At 40.6% G+C, this 12,750-nt stretch overlaps 1 pseudogene across 1 annotated transcript in view; it reads left to right on the top strand.

Moving 5' to 3' along the window:
• The window catches only part of LOC308610703 (centrosomal protein of 78 kDa-like), a 30,400-nt pseudogene extending 23,655 nt beyond the window's left edge, over positions 1-6,745 (top strand). Inside the window, exons 11-14 of the transcript in view lie at positions 1,704-1,781; positions 3,243-3,409; positions 4,462-4,633; positions 5,543-6,745. The product of the transcript in view is annotated as a centrosomal protein of 78 kDa-like (transcript). The remainder of the gene's footprint in view (positions 1-1,703; positions 1,782-3,242; positions 3,410-4,461; positions 4,634-5,542) is intronic.
• The last annotated feature ends 6,005 nt before the right edge of the window (positions 6,746-12,750 follow it).

Genomic DNA, 12,750 nt, shown 5'->3' with positions numbered 1-12,750 from the left:
GGTCAGAAGTCCAGGCACAGCGTGACTGGGCTTCCTGCTCAGATACACACGGGAACATGTGGGTTCCCTCCTGAGAGTGTTAAAGCACGTGAAATTTAAGTGTAAGATATTGAGCCCCAAACGTTGGATGTTCACCATAGTTTGTGTGGGCCACAGAGCTGAAATCAAGATGTCAGTCTGGCTGTGTTAGCGTCCAGAGGCTCTGGGAAAGAATGCCTACAGGCTTCTTCCGGCTTGTTGGCATAATTCAGATTCTGGAGTTGCAGGACAGAGGTCCCCATTTCCTTGCTGGCTGTCAGTCGGGGGAGAGTTTCAGCTCCTAGAGGCCTCTCGCTTGCCTTCTCTGCCGCAGCATTGGACTTCTTCAGAGCCAGCAATGGAGAGTCTCCCTCTTGTCCCTTTTGTACTTCAATTCAGGAAGAGTTCAGGTCCTTTTCGTGGGGTGCCTGAGTAGGCCACATCCACCTAAAGTAATCTCCCTATCTTAAAAGATCAACTGATTTTGAACCTTAATTCCATGTGCAAAATCCCTTCACTACAGCACCTACATTTAGAGTTTGATTGGATAAGTGGAAGGTTTGTGTACTTCAGTAAGTGGTCATCTTGGAGGCTCTGTCAGAATTCTGCCTATTGCAAGCAGTGTCCCCACTTCAAGGACCGAAGTGTCTTAGCTCCTAAAACTCCTAAGATAGTTTATCAGTGTTCATTTTATTTCAGTGACCTTGGTGAAGGGAAGACTACCACCGCCGTGAGCAGGAATGGCAGCCAGCTTCCTGAGTCCACAGTGTGGCTCTGCTACTTAGTGGTGTGACCTTGGCTGTGCTGCTCTACTTACTCTACTTCTCTGCCTCTGTTTCCCTCATCTGTAAAATAACATGGAGTTAGTGATCGTTCTTTCCTTGTAGGGTTTTTTGTTTTATAAATTTATTTTTGGCCGCGTTGGGTCTTCGTTGCTGCTCGCCAGCTTTCTCCAGTTGCGTCGAGCGGGGGGCTACTCTTCGTTGCGGTGCGGTGGCTTCTCTTATTGCGGAGCACAGGCTCTAGGCGCGCAGGCTTCAGGAGTTGTGGCACGTGGGTTCTAGAGCGTAGGCTCGGTAGTCGTGACGCACAGGCTTAGTTGCTCTGCGGCATGTGGGTTCTTCCTGGACTAGGGCTCGAACCCGTGTCCCCTGCACTGGCAGGCGGATTCTTAACCACTGTGCCAGTAGGGAAGCCCCCTCTTAGGGTTTTGATGATTCGATTATTTAATACCCAGGGAACTCCAGGAACAGTGCTTGACTGTAAATTGCTTTAAAAGTGATTACTTTTTTAAAACATGCTTTTGAATCTGCAATTATGCAATTCAGGTATGCTAAGCAGGTTCGTTAATAGGACTTCCTGCTATAAAGAGACCCACAAATAAAAATAGAATTTTTCTTTCTTGGTCGTAATTTCTTATTTCTGACTTACTATGTTATATGCATATGCCTTTTATGGTGGGCTGCCACAAATTTATGTTGGAAAGAGTGGAATTTAAATAAATCTTTGCAAATTTGATAGATTTTGATCATTCATTTCACTGGCATGGTATAATATGACCAGTAGCAGACTAAAATCTGAGTTCACTTCTGGCTCTGCCCCTAAATCCTGATGAGACCAATAGCTGGAAAGGCTTTTGGATATTATACTATGAATTACTTATAATATTGACTCTGTTTGTTTAGGAAACCCTGGAGGAGTGCCTAAAGCAGTTAAAGGAGGAAAGAGTAATAAGACTGAAGGCTGATAGACGAGTCAGTGAGGTAAACACGTTTCATCTGCTTTTGAGAGTGTTTTGGTTTTATTTTGATTTGATTTTAAGCCATATACACATATTTTGTAAGCTTTAAAACTGTAATATGTTGCAAATCGGTGGTATCATATGGACTTTTGCATTTACTGGTATTTAGTGATCATATGATCTATATTCCAGAAAGCATGTTTTTAAAGATGTGAAAATCTGGTTTTGTGTATGTGTGTGTGTGTGTGTGCTTTTATATGACATTAGCTTATTTCCTGTTCATGATTCTTTGATGCAAGAAGGCACTTTCTGTGCATGTATTGTATATACAGTAACATAAAAGACATGATGAGACTCTCCTGGCAATGAATTAGGAAAGTGAATCATTTAAATAAATTTAAGATATTGGAAAATTTCTAAGAATGCAATGAAAGATAAAAATATATACTATGAGAATTACATTAGGTAATGTGCATGAAAGCAGGGCATAATCTAAAAAGTTCTATCTAAATATAATTTATCACAGGGTGAGTGTAGGGAGGAATTTTTAAAAGTGCATCCAGTGGATTGGCAGACACTCATTCAATAAATGTTGAGTACCTGCTCATGTAAGGCAAAAGGGGCATCATGAACATTAACGGCCTTTCTGAGAAATACGAGAGTTGAGCTTACAGGGGGTTTTAAGTGCGTAGATGCTGAGCGGAAGGGGAAGAGTGCACGGGGGTGAATATGTTCAAGAAGCCAAAGAAAATATTGGTGATCGTACATTTAATAAATTGGGTTGGGTATGATTTAGGACTTTTAAACGTAAGCATTAGATATTTTACTCACTAAAGTTAATTCTTAACATTCATCAGAGTTGTAATATGTTTTGTTCAAATCAGATTCTATAATTCACTTTCTAATTTAAGGGAAACTTAAAGCAGGTCATTTTCTAATGTGGAATGAGGCTCCATTATGAATTGAACCAGTTAGAAATGTGATCTTTTGTGAAAGATCATTAATAAAACGGTAACTTGGGTTTATTTATATACCACCTAAGTGTTATATAAGAAACTTTGTTGGGTGCCTGTGGGCTTTGGTTATTATGTGATATGGTCTCTGTCTTTACTGGCGGAGGGTTACATTAATTATAAAATAATTACATTTTGAGTGTTTTAGTTTTGTTCCTTGAAACTAGGCAAGACTACTTTTTCTTTGTTTGTTGTTTTTTGGGGTTTTTTTTGCGGTATGTGAGCCTCTTACTGTTGTGGCCTCTCCCGTTGCGGAGCACAGACTCCGGACGCACAGGCTCAGCGGCCATGGCTCACGGGCCCAGCCGCTACGCAGCATGTGGGATCTTCCCAGAGTGGGGCACGAACCCGTGTCCCCTGCATCGGCAGGCGACTCGCAACCACTGCGCCACCAGGGAAGCCCAAGGCAAGACTACTTTTGATGACAATGAGAAAAAATCATGTCAGACGTTTTCAGTCTTCTTGTATAGCTGGAACATGAAAATGCCCAGTTAAGAAACACAACTTTCTCTTTGTCTGAAGCCCTTCATGCCCACTCATTGACAAGCATGATCCTGGATGATGAAGGTGTTTGGGGCAGCACTGAGAATTCTTTTCAGAAGTTCCATGCTTTCCTGGTTCTCCTTAAAGATGCTGGGTTAGTTCATTTCTCTTCATGGCATTCTTCTCTTTGCGACTCTAATGGTAGTTTGCTGAGGAACTGGAGCAATTTTCATCACTTACATGGCTATATTTAGCCAAATTTAGTGTAATTATAGGTAATATAGTTGACATTTTAAAATGAGGAATTAAATTTTTTAAGAAATGCAAATAGGGAAGCCTGCTTTGGTAGAGTGGGGAGCCCATTATAAAAGAGTAACCTGTAGACAGAGTAATTAGTAGGTATAGTTGTTTTGTAAAGACTAAATTAAAGGCAGTTTTCATTGAAAATAGTCGGGAATGCATAAGAATTTTCCTATCTTTCACTTCTTTTGCTTGTTTGATAAGTTTGAATTAAAGTTATCTTTGCCTTAGACATAAAAATGATTATTAATCTGCAGGGGAGATATAGGTCAGTGGTTCTCAACCGGGAGCAATTTTGCTGAAAGAGGGAAGTGGAGATTGATAGTTGATGGAGTGGTGTTTTGTCAGTGAATGAATTGGTGTTGGTGTTGGGAAGGAAGGAACAAACACATTCTTGGAAACTGGAGGAAAGGTGGTAAAGAAGTGTAGGAATGGAGGTGTGACAGGCAGTGGACAGGGTGCATGGAACATATTGAAGCTTCTAGTGAGACAGTGGGATGTCTCCTAGAGGATGAATCTGGAAATGGCTGAGGATTTGGGGGAGAGAGAGGCTTGTAGTCTGGAGTAGGATGTTAGCTTTTAAGATTTTAGAAGTAGGGCTTCCCTGGTGGCGGGGTGGTTGAGAGTCCGCCTGCCGATGCAGGGGCTATGGTTTGTGCCCAGGTCTGGGAGGATCCCGCATGGCGCGGAGCGGCTGGGCCCGTGACCATAGCCACTGAGCCTGCGCGTCCGGAGCCTGTGCTCCGCAATGGGAGAGGCCACAGGAGTGAGAGGCCCGTGTACCGCAAAAAAAAAAAAAAAAAAAGATTTTAGAAGTATTTCATGATTGTAAGTCTGGGGAAATCTAAACTGCTCTTCTGTGATTATAATAACCTTTGTCTTTTCTCCTTTCCTCCTCTCGTCTAGCCTTGGGCAGTTGGCCACAATGGCTGGTATAGATCAGTCAGATTTTCATTTACTAGGTCGTCCCCAGATGAATTCTCCTGTTAGTAGTCCACCTAAAGAAGAAAAGAAGGCACTTGAAGAAGGAAAATCAGAATCAAAACAGGGTGCCCCATAACAAATGCAAAATAGCCAAGTAAATGGACAGAACAGCACTTAATGATTCTAAGAGTGATTAGCAAAAAGGAAATGACCAAGTCAGCGAGAAAACAATAACGATCAGTCTCTAATAGTTCACATGCCCGGGAGCTAGAAGACTCTGGAATCCTTTCGAAATCTGAGATTAGTAAATGTGGGCCCATTTCATGATACTGTACTTTTGTAAATAAGGAGACTGGAAGTTCTTGAGAAAATTTATGAGTTAAAGCAAACTATCCTTAATGAAGAAAGAAGACATTAGAGAAAATATATCCAGATTTTAAATTGTATAAATGTCTATTCTGTTCATATTTTATCTAGGTTTCTATTTGTATGCAGTCAGCTTACAATGAAGGAACACTAATGAAGGTACACATACTGATATAATTTTTAAAATAAGTAGTCCAGACATAGCTAATAGGTAACATATTAGAGTGAATCACCTGGTTATGGGAATGGGAGGGGAAAACCTGTCAGCTTTTCCTCTAGCCTTACTTGGAGCCCCCATCAGCCCATCTCAGAGTGGTCTTGGGAACTGACAGCTTGAGAACACAGTCTGGTCACAAACTATATACGGTTTACATGTGCCTGGAGGATAGAAAAGACATTAATTATCCTACAGAATAGGGTTTTATTTTTAGTGAGGGAAAGGAAATGGGTAATAACTACCCCAATCACCAAAGTCTGAAAACGTAGCGGACATAGCCTTGGATATAGCTAGGTTAAGCTGAGAATCACTTGGCAAGATATAATTACAAAAAAAACTGGCTCTGAAATCTTCTGATTAATCAATTGACTGTGTTAATAATAAGATTACAGAGTAACATTGAAGTTTTGAACTCTACTTTTTAATGGTTGGCTTTGTTCATCACTGAATTTTTGTCTTGTCTTTTGTCTTCCCCTCCACTTTCCGAAAATTACAGGTGATGCTAGGATTCCTTTGCCTCTCGACTCCTTCCGTGTCCCAGCGTCTACTCAGGAGGCCTTAGAAACTTCCAAAGACAACCTGGGGGTCCCAGTCACAGAGCAGCGGCAGGAGTCTTTTGAAGATTTCATTGCTAGAACATATTCTCCTTCAGCAGACGTCATTTCTGGAACTGGAAGTCAAAGAAAAGAAGAGGAATTATCTAGAAATAGCAGGTCTTCTTCAGAGAAAATGAGCAAAGCAGGTGAATAGACCAAAAACTACTCTGCTAAGAAACAACCTGGGAAGGACCTGCATTCCTGCTCTGACTCACCTGTAAAGCAGAAAAGCAAAGGAATTGGGCAAAATAATTCTTTGGTTAATAAACCAATTAAAAGTGAGTCTTCGAGAAAACACATTTCTGTTAAGAAAGAGAGTAGAATAGTGACTGTGTCATCAAAGACAACTAAAAGTAAACTCAGTGTACTAGAACAGTCTGAAAGTGATACTCTTGGATCTGATTGTGAATTTCAAGAAAGCATCCATACTCTATCACACCTAACGTAGGTCTAAATCTTTTAAAATTATGTTTTTGCCTTCAAATTTTCATAAATTACTTATGTTATTATTATAGCATATGGTGTTTTCAGTTACTTGACTGGAAGCCATTAGAGAAAGATTTTTTTATCTATACTTTTTTATTATAATGAAAGTTTGGGTGTACTTTTCCTTGTAACACTTTGCACCATTCATTCAGCTAGTGTTTACTGAGGGCTTCATATGTACAGTACTTTTCTGGGTGCTGTTGCTTTCAGCAGTGAACAAAATAAAGCCTTTACTCTCCTGGAACTAGCACTCTGTGGTGGCAGAAAACATAAACAACAAAGCAGGCTAAGGGTTAAAAAGAGATGGGAATAATAAATGGAATAGTTTTACCATTTGGTTAAACATCAAACTATTATAAATCACACGGCCAGAAGCCATTGACATATTTTAATTCATAATAACCAGAGAGCCTCAAACATTTACCAAGGCACTTAACCGTGTTTATGGATTACAGCAACGCTCTGAGGTAGGGAACTCTTACCATCCCCATTTTATAGATGAACAGTCTGAGGAGACATTATGTGAGTTGCCCAGAATTACACAGCTATAAGTAAGTGGGAAGTTGCAATGTGACCCGAACCCATGCTCTTTTTTTTTTTTTTTTTTTTTTTTTTTTTTTTTTTGGCTGTATGTGGGCCTCTCACTGTTGTGGCCTCTCCCCTTGTGGAGCACAGGCTCCGGACGCCAGGCTCAGCGGCCATGGCTCACGGGCCCAGCTGCTCCACAGCATGTGGGATCTTCCCGAACCGGGGCACGAACCCGTGTCCCCTGCATCGGCAGGCGGACTCTCAACCACTGCGCCACCAGGGAAGCCCCTTTTTTTTTTTTTTAATGTATGGACTTTATTATCTTTCATTTGTTTCTGATTTATGTGAATTTTTTCTTTAAAGATTTTTTATGCTGTCAACCATTTTTAAAGTGTTTATTGCATTTGTTACAGTATTGCTTCTGTTTTATATTTTGGTTTTTTGGCCTCAAGGCATGTGGGATCTTAGCTCCCCGACCAGGGATTGAACCCTCACCCCCTCCATTGGAAGGCAAAGTCTTAACCACTGGACCACCAGGGAAGTTCCCCTTATGTGACTATTTTTCTGGCAATTTTTTTAAATTTTATTTTTTATTGACATACACTTGAATTACAGTGTTGTGTTAATTACTGCTGTACAGGAAAGTGACTCAGTTACACATTTATGTACATTCTTTTTCATATTCTTTTCCATTACGGTTTATCACAGGATATAGGATATAGTTCCCTGTGCTCTACAGTAGGAACTTTTTGGGTTTTTTTTAAATACATGCACTTTTTAAAAATAAATGCATGTATGTATTTATTTTTGGCTGTGTTTGGCCTTTGTTGCTGCACTCGGGCTTCCTCTAGTTGAGGTGCACATGCTTCTCATTGTGGTGGCTTCTCTTGTTGCAGAGCACGGGCTCTAGGTGCCTGGACTTCAGTAGTTGTGACATCCGGCTTAGTTGCTCTCTGGCATGTGGGATCTTCCCGGACCAGGGCTTGAACCCATGTCCCCTGCATTGGCAGGCGTATTCTTAACCACTGCGCCACCAGGGAAGTCCCACGTAGGACCTTTTTGTTTATCCATCCTGTATATACACCAGTTTGCATCTGCTAATCCCAAACTCCCAATCCAACCCTCTCCCACCCCCTCCTCCTTGGCAACCGCTAGTCTATTCTCTATGTCCCTGTTTATGTTTCTGTTCACACATAGGCTGTAACCAGGCTCTTAATTACTTTGTTATCCTGTTCCCTTGTTAAGAAGGGTTTAAGGAAGGCACAGAGAGAAGCCAGTGACCACTAGAAGTGCAAAAACAGTGGGGCTGTCAGAAAGCACACCTGTCTCCTTCCCCCATTGTGAGCAGAATTTTTAAACGGCAGAGTATGTAAGAGTATGTGATGACACATCTCTGGATTAAATTATGTCTCCCTGGTAAAACATGTACAGATAAGTCTTTAGTTCAATCAGAGTGAAAGGTGAGATCAGAGAAAAGCTGGAGTGTCAGATTTCTTGTAGAAGGTCCTGCCTGATTGTTACTAAGAGGGCTACTACAGTACTAGTTAGTTCATTAGTCATGGGTTGAGTGTTAGAGGAGTGAAACAATGAGCAAGATGTAGTGTTGGCCCTTTAGCAGTGGAGTCAGAGGGGAAGACGCACAGCAGATGTCTCATCCTGCACGTGACCTGCTGTGACGGGCATATTCAGGGCGTTTAGTCAGTGTTTGTGGAAGAAGAGGGGGAGCCGTGAGGCAAAGAAAAGTCATCAAAAGGGGCAGTCCCTAAGCTAAGTCTTAAAGGACTCGTGAGAAACTGGTGAGTCAACCGGTGAAAGGCAAGGATACTCAAGGCAGAGTGGACAGCGGAAGTCCAGAGCCGTGAGTGTGCGAGGGGTGTGTTACAGAGCCACAGGCACAGGCTCTGGAGGATCAGTGCAGTGTCCCCAGGCAGCGGCAAGTGCCCCTAAAGGAGGCAGCGAGGAGGAGGAGAGCATGTCTTAACCAACCATGTGCGTGGAGCTGGTTTCCTCAGAAAATAGCTAAGAATGGAAAGGACAAGTTCGGGTGGCATTTTAGACCACTGACGTCAGTATGGATGAGGAATCTGAAGAAGCCTGGAGATAATTATGCCCCACTCTTCTGAGGAGCAGTGCTTTATATTTTCAAGTGGGATTTTCACGCTGCCACCTCCTCTCCTGTCCCTACTGAAAGGTTTATAGGCCGGCAGAAGGGAGAACCTGGCTTAAGTAAAGTTAATCAGGTTCCTTTACTGTACAGCTTCTCGGGGCTGCTGTAGGCTAATGTTCATTCTGGATCGTCACAGCAGGCGTATGGTACACAGCCATCCTCAAAGCTATTTGACCCTAGAGTCCTTTTTTAATAGAATGTCTAACAACTGGTTCCACCGAAGAGCAATTTCGTAACTTCTAGACCAGGTAATAGCAAGAAGAAAGGGGTCTGAAATAAGGTATAAATGAAGGGAGGAAATAAGTTCTAATTGTATTTAGGAAATTACCAGCAAGACTTGACCTTGGGAAGTAAGGAAGAAGTAGGAGGCGGAGGCTGAACCCCCATCTGTGTGACTAAGGTTGGGTGGTGGTATCATTGAGTTTGGAAATAGGGGATAAAGAACTGAAGTGGGGAAAAGACTTTAGTTCTGGACATGTAGAATTTTGAAGCACCTGTAGAATTCAGAAGACAAACTGGTAGATAACTGGACATGCACGTGAAGACATGGAAAGATAAAAATTTGAATGTCCTCAGCACATATCAGCAGTCATTAAAATCATGAAAATGGATGAGATGTCAGAGAACTGTGAGTCCTGACAACGTTTAAGTGATAAGCAGAGGAAGAATTCTGGGAAGGAGAGAGGTGATAGAGATTCAAGAAGGAGGAAGGAGATGCCAGCGTCGTCCTTCAGAGACTGTGAGTGTCCATTGGATTTGGGCAGTTAGGTCCCCAGTGACCTGAGAGCAGTGCAGGGAAGTGGTGGACAAAAAGCCAGATGGCAATAAACTGAGGGTGTAGGGCTGCCTGTCGGGGCCAGGCGGGGCTAGTGAGGACAGTGGGAAGAGGCTGCTCTCAAGGAGTTTGGATGAAAAGAGAAAATAATTAGCAAAAAAGAATTTTTTAGAATGAGAAGGACTTGTATTTTATATGTTGAAATGAAGGAACCAATAAAGGAGATCCTGAAGATGTAGATAATAATTTAGAGAATTGGGGAAACACGGACATATGAATAAGAAAAAAACCTTGCACAGTATATAAAAATCACTTGTATCCTTCGAGCTGGATGGATACTGGTAAGTTTGGGAGGAAATAAAGGTAAGAAGAGATAGAAGTTAAAGAAGTTTATACTGATAGCCTCAGTTTTCTTTGACCAGATTTTTCAGAGACACATATATACACATACATAATTACCGTTTGAAAATTCTTTCATAGTTACATGTTTTATTAATCATGTCTGAGAAAAGTCACTGATTTTCATTTTGTACAGCATTATCTTGTAAGGACAAGATACAGTGACAACTTCCATGCTTTTTGCATATCAGAGCTGACACTGAAAGTATCTGCATAATTGAATTTTCACTTCTTATTTGTAATAAGTTTATCCTTAGGAGGATACTTTCATAGTGTTTGATCACAGATGAGTTTGGGCATTGCTATCACTCAATAATGTGAAGCATCTGTCAGGTTCTCTCCTACACTATATATTCATATTTTGTCCGTTAAGCAAATATTTATTGGCGGCCTGTGGGAATAAGATACACCTAGGTCCTCTTTCCTTGGTATATTCACAAAAGCCTCTGAAACTAAATTTCCAAGTCAGGCCATACTAAGGCCTGGCATAATAAGTTTTCATTGTTAACAGTTTTTTTGTGTTTGTGGGGGTTTTCTGTTTTTATTTTTTTGAAGCAAGGATAAGACACTGTCTTAACTCAGTAGTTGTCCATTCATTAACAAGTCAAAGAAGACATTGATGAAGCATGGTATTTTGAATATCCTTTCCACAGAATAGGTAATGGGCCATCCTGAAACTCTGGTGAGATGCTTATCATTTTCAGATTTTGGAGTGGCTGAGAAAACCCTATTACACCTTGAATTATCACTAGAAACATGAATTCAGCCAAATAAAAACAGTGCCTCTGCCTACTGAGGTGGTCAATTTCCATCTCAACAAAAGTGACCATTTCTCCTTTAGATTAAAATCAAGAAAATCCCCTCTGTCCAGGATGCAATAATGGGGTGCACGAAAGAGGAAAACTGAAGCTATTCCCTCTTTACACCTGAACAGTGAATTCATTCTGATATCAAATATTTGTTATGATTCTGTTATGACCAGGTGCTTTATTATTTAGAGATCAAGTTACTGTTCATTCTTGGTAAGTAAGAAAAATCCACGTTTTAGGACTCTGAATAGTAACTTTATATATATTATATATATATATATTAAAAATAAATATGTATATTATATGTAATATATATTCCACCTATTCAACAAAATTGTAACTTTCATCATCTCTTACGAATGATGAACTGTATTCACTCTTTGGAAAGGGCTTATAGGGAATTAAAGTCTCCATATACTTTTTATATAAGACCGTGGAAACCAAATTCTCAACTGGGAGCAAACTTAGGTTTTGCTATGAAGGTTTATGCTTGCCTGGCCTTAGAGTGGTAGGCCAGGAACTCAAGTTTTTTTCCTCTAAGTTACTTTCATTGATGCCACCCTGAAAAAATTTGGAGGGAGTATTTTTGAAATAGCTTTATCTCAGTAACCCTTTAAAAAGGCTTCAGGGTATGGGGAACATAACTGTCAAAATGTTCAAGCAACTCTTGTTGATTTAAGTGTAATGGATCAGGAGCAATACAGGAAGGAGCTGGGTACAAAAGACAAAAGGCGTGAGGCTATTTCATGTATTGTTTTTGGCTTATTGTACAAAACAGAGAAAGTCTCATACACTCGCGCAGCCAAGGTCCCCTACTGTTCTCTCCTTTTAGTAGAAATAAAAGAGAGCTCGTTTCTCAATAGCAGCATTCTATCCTTAAGTGGGTACACAGTGATATTCTGATGGTCTCTGGAGCAGAGAATAATTCCGTGGCAGCTCTGACCTCCAGTCACCGGGTTCTCTGTAACTTAGTCTTTCATGGCCAAGGACTATAATCATTATTTCGATTTATATTTAGCATCTCAAAATGGAAAGGATTCCATGGACAACAAAACAGGAAGTGATTTCATGAAGTGTTTTAGTATGGATAAAACAATAAACTATAAAAATACAAATCATCAGTAAAGCTTTTTCTTTCCGGAGAACTATATTCAGAAATTAATGTAAGCCTCTAAGGTGCGCATGTGTGTTTTTTCACCCATGATCATGTTTGTATGTGTGCGCATTCCACTGCTACAGGAGACATGTAAAATGATATCAGATTTGCTACTATATGCAGTACTGGTTTCTCCCAAGAACTGTGTGCTCGCAGGGTTCGTTCAGGAAGGTGAGTGTCCTACCACCACATCACAGTCATATCTCATCACCTTCGGCAGGTTTAGTTGACACTTTAACCTCACATGCAGGCTTATTAAGTTAGTATTACTCATCAGAACTTGCTTACTAATGAAACAAGCTGAATTAGCCACTGCAGAATCATATTTGGAAATTCAATGAAAATTTTACATTTTTAATAAAGGCCCAGAAATATTATTTCAGAGCAGGTGGTACAGAAAACTGTGGTCAAATTTGACATTCATTCATCATTGAAGTGTGGAACGTGACAGGTGAAAATTGATATTGATTTCTTTCCTCTAATATTTGGAAGAGTTCTAACAGGTAAATCAAATGAGATAACAAGACATATCAGTCTCACTCATTTCTATGATCACATCCTCCCCACATATCACTCCTTCACCTGCCATGTTTTGAATAATTCAATGCCCATAGTCTTTCCTGTCCAGTGTATTATAAGACACACTCAAGCTGGGTTTCCATCATATTAGACTGAAAGCTGAACATTTTAGGAAGGATTATTTAAAACCAAATGCGTCTTGAGCCCAACAGCCTATGAAACCAAACAATCCTGGGAGTTCAGTTGGATTCAG

This window comes from Mesoplodon bidens, assembly GCF_964165515.1.
Source record: "Mesoplodon bidens genome assembly, contig: HAP1_SCAFFOLD_205, whole genome shotgun sequence".
NCBI lineage: Eukaryota > Metazoa > Chordata > Mammalia > Artiodactyla > Ziphiidae > Mesoplodon > Mesoplodon bidens.
This window is presented reverse-complemented; position numbering and strand designations above follow the sequence as displayed.